The following is a 15,740-nucleotide window of genomic DNA, read 5'->3' on the forward strand; positions in this document are numbered from 1 at the left end:
TTTAAAATCTGATTAGTTAGATGACTTTATATGTGATGTTTAAAGTCATTTCTTATATAAGGGATGAATGGTGTCTCAAATAGGCCTCAGAGCCCTACCGGTCGTCATTAAACCTACATCTTGGAATCCTTACACAAAATAGTGCCATTATTAGTAAAGATGAATGGCAGTGTTTCGTTTCGCAAGATGGCTCCTTTAAGGGAAAATCACCTACTGTATTGAAATAATTTTAAAATGTCATTTATGGATGAATAGTTTAGGAGAGATGATGCATTTGGAAGTGACTAAGCAATTCGTTTTTTTAGTAGGTTCACTTCCTAAAAGTTATTTATAAATACTGATTAAAGGCACACATATATGAAAAGGCTCATGTTGAAGAAGGAGGTAGTTCATGTGGTGTGCTCCTCCCGATTTAATGGCATTGATCATCCTGGGGCTTCATAACATCTATGAAACAGCCGATACATTAAATGAGATACCCTAGTGCAATTGCCTAGGCTCTCTAGGGTACAATTTCATCACTGGAGAGCACAGTGAAAGGATCGAGCACCTGAACTGCTCCAGCACAGCAGGAGAAAATAGCCCTCCCACGATCATCAGAGCGGAGTGTCCGACGTTAGGAAATATTTTCTTTTTGCAACGTTATCTCCATAGTTTTCTGTGAAATCCTATTACTTTTGCTTTGTTTAGATCCTGGCCTGACTTTTTGAAGGGAAGTAAATCCTTCAGCTTCACTTCCCTTACCTTTTGCTAACATGTAATGGGGAAACTGATCAGTCCTTCAAACTATCAGTACTGGGACATTTGCTTTCACTTTTAAATTCTTGTTTTTATACAGTGCATTGCATTGTAAGATGCTGTGTGCAATGGGGGATACTTTTGTTTCACCCTATGTTAGGGAGAATTCTCTGTAAAGGCTAATTTCCCAAATCTAGTGAGTGCTGGATTTTTGGGGTTTATTTTTTTCTCCTGCTAAGAGTGAGACTCTTTTACTCCCACTCTTAGACATGATTTGAGATGTTCCCTTATCTTTCCATGTGTTTTATGGGCTATGGGGTCTTTTACTCCATAGGGTCTCATGTGTTTTTTATGTGGGTTACACAGCACCCTCCGTGCCGTTACCCAGGGGTGTCGTAGCGGCCCCCCAACATAGACTCCATACCCTGGGACTGACTACTGTCTCCCAGGGCATGTAAAGTCACCATTGGCTTTACTAGTCCCAAATTATGAACAGAAACCAGTACAAACCATCATATTGTGGACGTACTGGTCGGGGCAATTCGATTGCCCCGGGGTCTGTTGTTCGAGGGGGCACGTCTCCGTCCCCCCGATCGAGTTTTGGCTGGTGGCAGTGGATACTACTTTTTATATTCGACCGCGAATATCTCTCTGGGATTTTCCCATTGTTCGAGGCTACCAACTCTAATGAATTCTTATAGCCTCGAACATACCGCTGGTTTATTTATTTAATATTAATTCACCGGTTGGTATTTTTTGCCAGAACTCTATTCTAAAATGGCGTTTGTGTTCTCTTCTGTGAATCCAACCCAAGTCGAGCCCTTTGTTCCACTTTTTGGCGGGCTTCTCCACAGAAGCCTCCAAAAGTGGTGCCACTCTGGGTACCACAGGGGTGTGGGAGGGGGTTTAGGCACCAAGTCGCACGCTTGTGTGATTGGCCCAAGTGGTGAGCCGGCCGGCTCACCACTTAGCATGTTTGATTGACAGCTAGGCTGAATGAATGGGGGTTTGCTGCATAAAAGCAGGGCTTTGGGGACTAGAACTTCAGAAGTCGCTATAGGACCTAAGAATCCGAGGAGGGAGAAGCTGAGCTGACCCGCAACAATGACACCACCGGTGGAGCCCTGCTGAACCGTCTCACCACTTTTCCCGACTACAGAGGAGATCTCCAGTCCGGAGAGTCTTCTTCCTTTGACTGGTGGGGATAACCAGTTTTGCCGCCTTTTCACCTTCCTAGAGCATCCCGTGGCCGCCTTGCCCATGCCAAGCACCCCGGCAACCGGAATACCACGGCTTACCACTACCGCAAAGAGAAGGGTAGTACCTTTTAACCGAAGAACTCCGCGGCTGGTTTCTTCCCTGGCAGTGCAACAACCTTCATCTTTCCTCCACGGCAAGACCAACTCTTCCTCTGGGGGAAACACCGACTTGCGCCCGCTGCCAGGAACAACTGCCCCCGCTGGAGCTTCCTTCACACTTAAGGTACTGTGTCTCGCCTGGCTTCCCTTGCGATAGATCGTTCGGGGTGACAGTAAAGCCTCGACTTTCTAACCTGGGACAACCTAGCTAACTTTTCCTGACTTTAATTTCATCCTTTTTGTGTGAACCATCTACAAGACTCTTTGGGCATAACCCCACTGTGTGAACCTGGACCCCTTCTGCTTGCTCTCTCCAAGAGCTGGGCCTTGCAATTGACTTCCTTGCTCTCCAGTAGAACTCTGCCTATCCTGCCTTACTGTGGTTCTTTTAAAAGTATTGAAACTTGTGTGCTTCCATAACTCTGCCTTTTTCCCCTCCCTTTTTTTATAACTTATTAGAGTGCCATCTTATGTTAAGCGCTCACCTCTGTCTGAAAATAGGTGGTGTTTCTCACTAAGACTTGTCTAATAAGTGATTAGGGTCGTGTATATATAATAGTGACTGTGTGCTGAATTTACTTACCTCTTTTATGCTAGTGTAATCTACAAGTGTGTCTTTAAATAATTATATACTTTACACCAAAGCTCTGGTCAGTGTTTGCTTGTGCTACTGTACCTCTGTACCTATTGTGTATTCTCTACATACTGCCTAACTCTTCTTGAGGGAAGTCTGACAGCTCAGCCACAGCTACCAAGTGAATCTGTGTGGTACAGACTGCTACCAAGTGGGTTTACTGCCAAACACCTGTAGTCTTAAATCTTTTGCAGTGGTCCCTAAGGGAACTGCACAGGTTTCTGCCTAACACCCTATCTTTTTACGCAGAGGATTTTTGGTTACTATAATATGTTCCTAAAGACAAGCTTGTAGCAGCAGTTACATTTGTATAGTTCTTGCATTATTTATGGTGTTCACTTTTGCATGTATCGTGTATGGCCACTAAACATGGCTAGTGCCCTAAAATGACTGTGCCACAAGATTTCCACTTGTCCTTTAGTCAGTTTGCCTTATTAGGTCAGGAAAGTCCTTATACAGTCATGCACTTTTCCGGTAAAGCTGCTGTTTTCACGGGCTAGTGAACCGCTGTGTGTGGCCCAGAAAGAGGGCTGAGACTGTCAGTTCCATGGTGCCAGTAAGTCTGCTTCTGGGGTGGATGTGAAACCAGTAGCCCTGATTGGAAAATTACTGGCTGGTTGAATGGTACAGATCCTCTCCATTGGCGGGCTTGGACTTGCTTCCAGCTCAGATTTTGGATAGGAGAAGGACCTCTGCAGCTGTTGTTCAGATCTACGCTGGAGCCAAGAATCCCTCGAAGAAGTGCAGACTGCTGAAGACTACTCCTGAAGTGGGCCAGCATCCCTTCCAGTGTCTGGCCCGGTGAAGCCCTGCTCCTCTGCCTGATCTCCGAAGACCCAGAGTGGTGCTTCAGCCCCTGGACCTCTGCCCTTGGACTAGTGGGACCAACTAGTTCAACGCCTTCTCAAGGATCGAGCCCTTCAGACCCTTTGGAAATGTCCCTGGACTGCCCGGTGGCCTGACCAGCTCTCCCGTGGACTACCTCTCCAGAAGCTATCCAGTATGGATCTTTGGTGGTCGCTTGGGCCACACGTCGCCTTCTCCGCAAAATCTATCGTCAAAGGGAACCTGTCGTAGAGCAGCTCTTGTGACTGCGACTGGAAGTATCCTGCAAATGCTGATCATCGCTGGAGCTCGCCTTCCTCCATCCAGTGTAGTGTCCTAAGGATGCCTGCATAGCTGGATTGTTCATTTCTTCCCTGATGGGGGTTGCATCCTCACCAGGTTATGCATAAAGACATCTGTGAAAATCTGAGTCTGGGGGTTATGAAACCATCTGTATGCTTGCCACCTCCTGTCATCCATAGGATCACTTTGCAAACAAGTCACTTTGTCTCCTATCTCCATTGCACTCACCTTTGGTCGGCAAACCTGTGTCTGGTATCCTAGCCCTAGCCTTGAGTCTGGCAGCAAGGAGAGCACTTATCCTACTTTTGCTAAAATGTTATAGAGCTTTTCATTAGTTTGAAACTAATAAACACCACAAGCCCATTGCATCCTTTTTACAAGAAGAACTCTTGACTTTTGTGCACCAGGCCGCATTTATCTTAGGGTGTTAGGATATTGAATTTATGATCAATTCCCATCATTTGATTGCATCTACAGTGCTTACCTGCTTTGCTTGAAGTTATTTTCTGATGTCTACTTAGTGACTCAAATGGTGAATTTATATATTTGTATTATAGAGTATTGTGTGATAGTACTGCCTGTTAGTTTAATCTTTCAGTGTGGTCGAAATACCTTAAATAAATTTATTTTTATAACTGCCTAAACTGGATTATTGTGTGCTGTTCTGTGTGGGCTCATTGAGGGTCCATGACGTCACACTCATGAGACTAATCTTTGACTGCTCATCCACCTACCTTGATTGGGTTTTAGCTAACCTCTCAGAGCTCCCTTTCATAATTAGGATGGCCTCCTAAAATCTGTCCACCTGGCCAGATTCTAGAAATCCATCACATGTCATTGTGGATGGTCTGAAGGAAGTCCCCAAATCAGAGGCGTTTCCTCTTGCCTCACTGTCCTTTTTAATTTGAGCCATTCTGGGCCATGAGCTGGCACCAAGTAGTCAGACAAGAGGATAGTAGGCTGCCCAGTGACAGACAAGCCTGTATTGCAGCGGGGTGGAGGTTCAGACTGCACTCTTATACAAGTGCCTGAGCTGATCGCAGTAAAGGTTCAAAGGACAGGGCCCAGGCCACAGACTTGTATCTTCCTAGCCCCAAAACAGACAAAAAGGGTGAGGAGAACAGATTCGGATGGAATTGAGATAATTGTGTGTTATCTTGATGCCTCTGGAATACTAAACCATGGGGACTGCCCACACTGAAGCCGTCTGCAGTTAACTACTGGAATACAAGTTAATCAAAGTGACTAGCTACCAACCAGTTTCGAGGGCTCATTCACACAGTCACTTACAACAGCTGAGGAAAAGGACTGAGGAAACTGGCTGTAGATGGAGTGTCGAGTTTGGACACTGACTTTGGAAAGGAAAAAGCAGGTAGGAACAAAAGGAAAGGCAAGAACAATGTCCCAGAGAGACCAGCAATAACAGATGGCAGGCAGGCTTGGAGACTTGAAAACCTTCTCCCACTCCAAATCAAGCAGGGGTGTTGCTAGGTCTGGAAAAGGTCTGGGGCTACGCTAATGTCCACACTGTCAGGACTCTGGGCTAACCTGCCTTTTGGTTGTAGCCTCTGAACATCTATCCGGGTCTACAATGAAAAGACCCAGGGCTATAGCCCTCTCAGCCCCCTCCCCCACCCCTAGCAAAGGCTTGGAAATAAAGTCCTTTGGAGCTATTGAGTACTTAATTTTTAGGGTAGATCACATGCTTGAGAAATGAGTGCACCATCCTGAATAGCAACCAAATGATTTTGGAAATTTGGGAAATAAATCAAAGGCTTGGACAAGCAGGAGTTAAAACAGCAGAGTGGGAAATCGCAGTCAGAAAATAAATGGTATAATCAGACTTGGCTTTGAGGACTGAGTATCTTGAAAATAAGATCATGTGAAAACAAATAAGGGTACCACGGCTACTCCTTAAAGCTAAATAAAAGGACTGACGGCCCGGCTGCGGTGTAAAGGGCGGTGCTTTTGTGGACTCCTGTGCTCTTTTGCTGCTGTCTGGCTCTAGAGGCGGCGGAGGAAAGTGGACACACAAACATCTAGCCTCTACCCTCGGATATTTTAACTCTGCGGACCAGTGCTGCTCCATCCCCGGTAACAAGGCATTTAGACATTAAGGACACTAAGGAAAAGGTTAAGAGCTGACATACTGTGCAATATTTTTTTTGACGGGGGGGAAAAAGGGCGTCTGTTCTACTTGAACTGCTGTTTTGTTGGAGGTGCCTGGAAATTCACTTTAACGTGGCTAACGGAGCTAAGGAGCACGCAAGCTAACACAGATCTTTCCTAGGTATTGGTCAGTAAGGGGGCTGGTGTTATTGTTTCCCAGTATCTCCTTGAGCCATGCGGGAGACCGTTGGAGGTTTGCCTCATTTGATCCCGCTCGATTCCCTCCATTACTTGGGGACTGCGGAGAAGTGCTGTGCGGCAATTCCCTTTGACCCAAGTTGGATTTGGTTCCTGATTTTTCTTTTTTCTTCCAGGGGACACAGTGCCTCCGGGCTTTCTGCCTTTGAGCTGTGTTTTCTGTCTGAAGTACTCTGTGGTAAATATCGATTTTCTTTTTATTTTTTATTTTTCTCCTGTACCTGTATTTAAAAGGAACCAGAGAGTTAGTTCTTTCATCGGTTTGTCATGATCACCCTGCTAAGTGGTTTCGGGGCCAGTACCTGCAATATGGAACCCGAACAAGTGCATAACTTGGGGCATACTCCACACCTCAATGTTGAAATAACACAGAAGGCCTTGCCTGTACTTTCAACTGTGGCTAATTGCAGTAGATTGTGCCCGGATGCTGCTAAAAAGGTACGAGCTGGTGGAAATGTAACTCTAACTATTGCATCAATTAATCCTGTACAGGCGGATGTGCCTGTGGGTGAACTTCCTTTAAATGTATCGCCTCCACATGAAGGGACTCTGGATACTTCAGTTAATGCTCCCTTAGATGTTGGACTATTGGAACTAACTGATGCAGAGTGCCTCCAAATAACTGATAAGATGGTATTTCCTCTGGCATTGAGAAAAATTGTTAGATTCCATGCTTCTACTCCTCAACCCATTGGGTCCTTTAAGAAGTCTGGTGCCCTATTTGTAAATCTTGGAAGTGGGCTTGGGGGGCTCATTCTCGGGCTGAGGTGCTTTTAAAAACTCATCTAACTATACTGGGTCTAATGTGTTTGTTTTTGGAAAATCTACCGAGGGTGTACCCCCTAGTAATGTTCATCATTTGCCTGTTAGCGATGGGGGTCATTTAAAACAACATGGCCCTGTAGTCGCCCCTTTTGCTACACCACAACAGGACTTAATTCAGGAGGGTTGTTTGGAGGACTCGTTCCATAGGGCGGCAAATGCTACTAGGGATCTGATGCGAGATAATATTGATCTGGACTCATCGCCTGCCAGGCCTTCTCATGGTAAAGTTCTCCCTAGTCTCATTACAACAATGAACTCCCCGATTGGTCTGTGTATTTCTAAAATGGGGTTACCCTCTGAACTTCAGCCTATGAAGGGGGTTCCTACTGGCATGTCTGAGAAGGGGATATGTAAACTAATCTCCCCTCTTTAGTCTAATTTACACATTAGTTTAGATTTGGCACTAAAGGTCTTATGCGATACTCAGGAAAATCTGGGGGGGATTATGGGTGCTCAGCAGAAGGCATTTAATGATCTTACTTTAGGTATGGCTGGTTATGAGAATCTACTCAATGATGTTGAATTTATGACTAGATCTGTTATGGGAGTTAATCCTCATGATGATTACAATTCTAGATTGGTGAGGTTGGATGAGAAGATGTCTATTATTTTGGAGGCAATCTCAGTCAGACTCCAGGGAGACCCTGTGGATTGTTGCTCCAATGGTGGGGTCTGTGATCGATCTGAAAGAACTGCTCATCCTTTGTCAATGGATAATCGGGCTGAGGAATGCATGGACAGTTGCTCAGCTCTGATAGAAGCAATGGGCAATCTGCATGACAGTGCTGCAGAACAGGAGGCAATTCTTGTGGTTGACTCCAATCTTTCTATTATTGAAAATGAATTGGACATACAGTTAGCGCCTACTAATCCTATCCAGGGCAAAAGGTATAGGAAGAAAGCAACAAATACTAAAATAAAATCTAAAAAATATGGCCTCTGTGAAGATCAAGAGGAGTAATTCCAACCTCAAGACTATTCGTAAATTAAACCATCATGAGATAGCTGACAAAGAGTGTTGTGTTGAACAGGCTGATGAGGGCTCTGAGGCTGAAGCTTTGGTGAATTGCCCCGGCCAGGTCCATGATACTACTAAAGGTGATGGATCATCATTGGAGACTCTAGGTTCCTCTGGGGGACCTAAAAAGGGGGTCCATTGTGAAAATGTTTTGGAATGTGTGCAGACTAAAATGACAGCATTTGGTAAAGTGATTAGTACAATGCATGATCGCACGTCGACTGGTCATTTACAGCCTACTGTGCCTACTAATGTTGCCAACCGGGTGGGGGCTACAGGTCTTTCTGGGACAATTCATGAATATATACAAGTGGAACAACCACAGAGTTCAGCTGATGCCCAATGTATGGATGGGGCTCTGCGGATCTTTGGCAGGTGGTACCGCTTGCCCAGTTCTGACACATGTGGATGGAGTGGCTCCTGCTCAGGTTTTGGATGGAGCAGTACCAGTGTCCTCTGGGCCAAGTTTGGGCTCATGGGCAGGTGCGGGGGACAGTCTGGTGGATATGGGTGAAGCACCACGACTAAGCAGTAAAATCATAGGTTGGACACCTAATGAGAATGGTACAAAGGGGAACAACCTTAATAGGGTTGGGCAATTGGCTTTTTTTTAAGGCAATTCCGCTTCTCAGATCAATAACTACTGATGACATAGATGCAATATCTCTCCTTCGAGTAGCTAATGGCAGAATGGTTAGCTACTTCCAGGTATGGTTGCTTCCATGGTTTGGGATCAACAGTGCAATGTAAAATCTGTGGGTTTTGACCTGGTGGAACTGCATGACTCTGCTGAAGCAAAAACATTTCTTTCTTTTGTACAACCTGTTAATCCCTGAAGCAGATGTGGACACTACCCCTGTACCTATGGCTGACTCTGGAAATGTTATTTCTGATGTGTGTTAATCTGCTTAGAATCACATGCTGTGCATAGTCCGACATCCAGTGGTCACTGCGGAGTATTGCATTTTGTTTTTCGTAGTCGAAAAGGGGACGTCGACAAGGCGTGTCTGTAACACTATCCCTATAGTGACGTGCAGTGTACCCACAATCCCTCACGCGTCGAGGTCCCTCAGATTGTTTTTTTCCACCCAGTTATTGGTCGCCTTTATGCGGAGCTCCGCGAGAGACATTGCGAAATCATTTCCTCGACCCTTGGTCGTGTTACTATTATTAACTATACACATAGATCCCTCCCTCGACGTAGCTGCCAAGCTGTTCTCCGCCGAGCAAGATCTTCGATAGAGGGACGAGCGGAGGAGATCCTTTGGCGCTGCCGAACACGTGGCCGGGCCTCGCCGGCCTAATACAGTAGGGAGAGTGGGGTTGGTGGTCATTTCTTTGTTATCACTCTGAGAATGCCTTTCTCTTTCCCCTCCCTCTCTTTCGAGGTCGTAATCACATTTCATGCTCTCAGCTATGGAGAGGACGCCCTTTAGGTTTTGCCCGCGTTGTAAAGGCAAGTTTACCTGAAAGGACAAGCACAAACGGTGTAACCGTTGCTTGCCCCTTGATCACAAAGAGGACGGCTGTGCGGCCTGTAAGTTTCTGAAACCCGAAAACCCAAAACTCTAAAGGGCCGCAGGGTCAAAAGGTGGGCAGCCTATGCGATGTCTAGGTCTGACTCCTCCCCAGCTGCCGCATGTGACGAGGACAGTGATTACACGGCCTCCGCAACAGAGGTTGTAGACCTCTCGAAGGAGCGTTCCCGCTCCTCGTCGTCTGTCCCCGGCAAGCCCGGCTCACGCCCCGCTTATGGGGATGAACACCCCAGCGACAAGGACGAACACAGAAAAACACATAAGCACATACCCCACGGCACGCATTCGTCGAAGACTAAGGCAGCCATACCGTCAAAGGAGGCGTCGGGTCCACCGGCATCTTCTGTCGACCGTACGGGTCGCAAGCCCTCCCTGCCACCGCTTCCGCGACCGGCGACTGGGCTTTCTGTAAAGAAGGGCGCTAATCCCAAATCCTCAGGCGACGCGCCTCGCAAGAGTGCGTACGTTGCCAGTAAAGACTCGTCACTGCCTAGCGCGACGGCGAGAGACGGAGAAGTTGATCGCCGAAAGCCTCACGCGTATAGCTTCTAAAGACGGCCAGAGACGGACGGCGGGTGACACGTCAAACCACTCACAAGGCCAAAGAAACGCCAAGGACGCCGGAGGGTAGGCTGGGACAGCTCCCACCGTCGACAGAAGACCCTAGCCAGCGAGAGGGTTTCTCAGAAGGCGAAGGGACTCTATCTTCGATGCTATGGGACAGAACTTAGCAACTACAGGGAGAGGAAACTCCCTTTTTACTCCCAGACCGCTCTGGCCTACCCTACTGTACTGTAGAGAGGTTTCAGTCATGTATGGACAAGCTAGACCGGTTTTTGGCCATCCCAGAAAATAGGACACCCAAGAGGCCAAGGGAGGTATCCCAGGAGGGGCCATGGGCTAAATACCCGAAGCTCTTTAACCCCCTACAGGAAGACATGAACTCTCACGACCTCACTGAAGAGGACTCTCACTTCCAGGAAGAGAATGAGTTTGTGAATAATGAAGACCAACAAGAGGGAGAAGGTTTTCAAGATGACACTAACATAGGTGAGGAGGGCTACGAGGAGGACCCAGGTGAAGGTGGCTTACAGCCCTGGCAGTCGCCATCAGGGTCTACAGACCCCGACATTATAGACATTTCTTCTCCTCAGACCACACCGGTCAGGAACCCTTCTCCAGTAGACGATCAGCCCACCTTCAATGCGCTACTGAGGAAGGCAGCAGCGCATTTTGAAGTTGAAACTGGGGAAGTCACCCCAGATACTGATTTTGTCGAGAGGATTATTAAAGAAAAACCTCCCACTAGTCAAACTATTCCTATCCTCGCCTCGGTTAAGAGACGACACACCCCATCGCTGTCCACCCTCGCGCTGGTAAGAGGGGTCAATCCAAGAATCGAGAAATTGTTCTCACCCTCTCAGTCAGACCCATTATATATCAGGGGTCACTCAGTCCCAGACTCCTTAGTGGTGACTAACACAAGGAAGAGGGCTGGGGTTCCACTGTCAACCAGCGAGGCACCACCAGATAAAGAAGTGAATAAGCTTTATGCCTTGGGCAAAAGAATTTCCGCCTCGGCAGCGTTTTCAATTAGAATTGCCAATAATAATACATTGTTAGCAAGCTATGCTGATGCTCAATGGAGAAAGCTTAAGCAGGACATCGAAGAAGCACCTGAACCTCTAAGAACTCGCGTATTGGCTACAGTTACAGAAGGAGCTCTGGTCAACCAGAGCATCATTAAGAACACTCTTGATGCGGCAGAAACCGCTGGCCGTTCTTTGGTGCAGGGAATTCTGCTGAAGCGTCACGTCTGGCTTCGCAATTCCGGTTTCAAGGCAGAAACGCTGGTGTCACTTATTAATAAGCCAATAGAAGAGTCAAATCTCTTTGGGAAGGGCAGTGGACGATGCACTGGAAAATGCGAAGAGAGAATTCGACACCATAAAGACCTTAGACCAAATCTCAAAGCCTCCAAACAGGCGGGGATTTGGGAACAAACGCTTTTTTCATGACCAACACCAACAGCAGCAGCAACAACAACATTACACTGCAGGCAACTGGCCCTCTAATCAGGGTACCAGTAACCAGTATAACCAAAGAGGACAACGCCGTGGCAAGTAACGCCAAATGACCCGAAAGTTCGGGTCCCCTCCCATGGCTCTCCGGTTGGGGGCCGGATAACATCGTTCCTTTCAGAGGGAATAACATCAGACCGGTGGGTATTGTCAACCGTAGCCCACGGGTACTGTATAGAGTTCAATCGGTCCCCCACCTACAGACCTCCAAGGGGATGACACCTGTCACCAGAACACCTCGTCATCCTCCTGCAAGAAGTAGAACAGCTGCTACAATAGAAAGGAGCAATAGAGGTTGTGCCCCTATCTCAGGTAATGGAAGGTATTTATTCAGTGTACTTCCTTGTACCCAAAAAGGACCTAACCATGCGCCCTGTACTAGATCTGCGCCCAGCGAACAAATTTGTAAAACCACAAAAATTTCGTATGGTAACATTACAGGAGGTAATTCCCCTGCTATCTCAGGGGGATTACATGACAAAACTAGGCATGAAAGATGCATACTTTCATATTTTGATGTTGCCAGCGCACAGAAAATACCTCGGGTTCATGATAGAGGGCAAACACTACCAGTTCACAGTGCGACCCTTCGGCATAGCGTCTGCACCAAGGGTATTCACGAAGGTACTGGCAGGGGCAGCGGCCCACCTGCGCAGGTTGTCCATACCGGTATACCCTTACCTCGACGATTGGCTCATAACAGGGGAGTCCTACCAGACATGCTTCTCAAACACCCAGAAGACAGTAGACCTTTTGTTCCAACTGGGCTTCTCCATCAACGAGAAGAAGTCCAGCTTAGACCCCAGCCAAATCAAACAATTCTTAGGGGCTCTAATTCGAACAAAGGACGGCCTCGTCTTCCCCTCCAACGAGAGGATCCAAAATATGCTGATTCAGATCCCTCAATATGTGGCCGGTCGAGAGGTGAAGTTACTCAAAGCAATGCTCTTGCTAGGAATGATGGCGTCATGTATTTATTTGGTGCCTCACGCGCGCATGAGCCCAATGCAGGAGTGGCTCAACAGCCAGTGGCGTCAGGCCAGCGGACAATGGGACGATCTAGTGGTGGTCTCGCAGGCTTTGGTTCTCTCGCTACGGTGGTGGTCGAAGGAAAACCTGGTAATAGGGAAACCATTTGCCACCCCCGCAGTGGAAGCCACTCTAACCACAGACGCATCCCTCACAGGATGGGGGGCTCACCTATCCCATCAGACTGCTCACGGTGTCTGGACTCCGAGCGTAGCGTCCAAACACATAAACTTATTAGAGCTACTTGCGGTGTTCAAGGCACTAAAAGCCTTCCAGACACACCTACAAGGGAAGACAGTGATGGTCCTCACGGACAGCACCACAGCCATGTACTACCTCAACAAGCAAGGGGGCACTCACTCTCCAGGAATGTCCAAGCTGTCCCAGAACATCTGGAAGTGGGCTCTCAGACACATGTTCCTATTGTCACAACATGTACCAGGGGAACTCAATCTGCTAGCAGACGAACTCGGCAGAGACTTTCCTCTGCCCTCGGAGTACGAATGGCGGTTACACGAAGACATAGTTTCGAGGTCTTCACACAATGGGGCTTCCCAGAAATAGACCTGTTTGCAACTCTGGAGAACTCACAATGCCTAGATTACGCCTCCAGATACCCACAGAACCGCTCCAAAGGGAACAGGCTCTGGATACCATGATCAGGGAAATTTGTTTACGCTTTTCCCCTCCGACTCCTCTGCTGAACAAGATAGTGCACAAGATGCACCAGGAACCAGTCACCATGATACTGATAGCCCCGATGTGGGCCCACCAACCATGGTTTGTGCACCTGATGGAGATGTCCCTGTCCCCACCAGTGAAACTGCCCTGCCCGTACAACTTGCTGTCACAGGACAAGGGCAAGACACTACACCCATGCCCACAGAACATGAACTTAGCAGCCTGGCTCCTGAGGTCATAGAATTTGGCCATTTACAACTCCCTCAGAGATGCATGGACATTCTCAAAGAAGCTAGAAAACCCAACACTCGCCACTGCTATTCTAGCAAGTGGAAGAGATTTGTCATCTGGTGTAGAGGTAAGAGCATCAACCCAGTCCGCTGCTCTCCCACACATTGTCCTGTACCTGACCCATTTACTGGACTCGGGTCTAGTGTTCAATTCTATTAAAGTCCATCTAGCAGCACTTTCTGCATACACCACCTCTCAACTTAAGGTGTCATGGTGGAAAGTCACAGTTATCAAAGCCTTCATGGAGGGGGTAAAGAGAATACACCCTCTGATAGCAAACCCAGCTCCCGGCTGGGACCTTAATGTAGTACTTACCAGGCTCATGGGCTCACCCTTTGAACCCATGCACAAGGCAACTCTTAAGGACCTCACCCTTAAGACTGCTTTCCTAATAGCTATCACCTCCATTAGGAGAGTAAGTGAACTATAGGCTCTTTCTAGTCTAGACACCTTCGTAACAGTTCAAAGATAAGGTGGTTCTACGCACACACCCAAGGTTTGCACCGAAATTCATATCGAAATTCCACGTCAACCAGTCCATAGAACTACCAACGTTCTTTCAAAACCCTTCCAATTTGGGAGAAAAAAGCCTGCATACACTCGATGTGCTCAGAGCTGTCATGTTTTATATGGCAAGAACTAGGCCACTGAGAAAGACTAATCAGTTCTTTGTCTCGGTGGCAGCAGGAAGAGAAGGAGGTGCAGTCTCAAAGTCTACTATATCTAGATGGATTGTTCAATGCATCACTCTCTGTTTCTCTCTTTCTTAGAGAGAACTACCCTTCAAACCAAGAGCACACACTACTCGAGGCACGGGGGCATCCATAGCATTCATTGCAAACGTTCCCCTTGAGTTCATTTGCAAAGCGGCAACCTGGAGTTCTGGACACACCTTTACAAAACACTACTGTCTAGATGCTCACTCTAGATCTGATTCCAGGTGGGACAAGCAGTATTAAGACATCTCTTCTCTACTGTTCCTTCTCACAACCCACCTCCTACTCCGGGAACTGTTCGCTAGTCTATGCACAGCATGTGATTCTAAGCAGATTAACAAACATCAGAAGACAATGCATTACTTACCGTAAAAGCATTTCTGATGGTTGTATCTGCTTAGATTCACATGCGCCCACCCTTCTTCCCCGCTCGGATGGAAGGAACATAGACATCTTTCTACATCTCTTTCTTTTCTGTACTCGCGTCTAGAAGGCTCCCTCAGGGCAGAAAAAATACAAACAGAGGGACCTTGACGCGTGAGGGATTGTGGGTACACTGCACGTCACTATAGGCCTAGTGTTACAGACACGCCTTGTCGACGTCCCCTTTTCGACTACGAAAAACAAAATGCAATACTCTGCAGTGACCACTGGATGTCGGACTATGCACAGCATGTCATTCTAAGCAGATACAACCATCAAATGCTTTTACGGTAAGTAATGCATTGTCATTTTTTTTCTAACCTCTTGGGTAATGGCCAGGATTGGTCATGGATACAACCTGCCCTTAGGTCTTTAGAAAGTCTAAGGCTAGGTACAGCACATGCATGACAGGATAACCATCGATCTTATATCTTGGAATACATGTGGTTGCTCTAATTTGTATAAATTATTCCATAATTCAACCTGTACTAGTATTCCTAGAATATATTTACTTCAGGAGACTATGTTGATGGCTAATCCTTCTTTAGAGGGGTATAATACTGTTTCCTGTCCTGCGGTTAGGGGGGGATGAAGGGCGTCCGAGAGGAGGTCTAACCATTGCTATAGATTGTAATCTGCGGTTTTCATGGGAAGTTCGCTGCTGCCTGGAATGGCTCTTGGCTATTGAGTTAAATTTGGGTGCTGGTTTCTCTCAGATATTGATACTTAATCCCTACTGGAACCCTATCCAATTCAATTTTGAAACGTAGAGGAGGGGATAGGAGAGTTTCTGGATGACTGGATTCAGAGGGGCTGTTGTTTTCAAGTCATCTTGGGAGGGGACTTTAATTCCTTCTATGCAGAAAGTGCCTGGTGGAACTCACTGGGGGCTCTTCCTTCGGCTCGGCACGTG

The 15,740-nt window shown here is 47.1% G+C and overlaps 1 protein-coding gene across 2 annotated transcripts in view; it reads left to right on the forward strand.

Annotated features, from left to right (window-relative positions):
• PDS5A (PDS5 cohesin associated factor A) overlaps positions 1 to 15,740 on the forward strand; it is a 1,291,333-nt gene that overhangs the window by 1,090,474 nt on the left and 185,119 nt on the right. The window lies entirely within an intron of this gene.

This window comes from Ambystoma mexicanum, chromosome 6q, assembly GCF_040938575.1.
Source record: "Ambystoma mexicanum isolate Mex_15411 chromosome 6q, UKY_AmexF1_1, whole genome shotgun sequence".
Taxonomy (NCBI): domain Eukaryota; kingdom Metazoa; phylum Chordata; class Amphibia; order Caudata; family Ambystomatidae; genus Ambystoma; species Ambystoma mexicanum.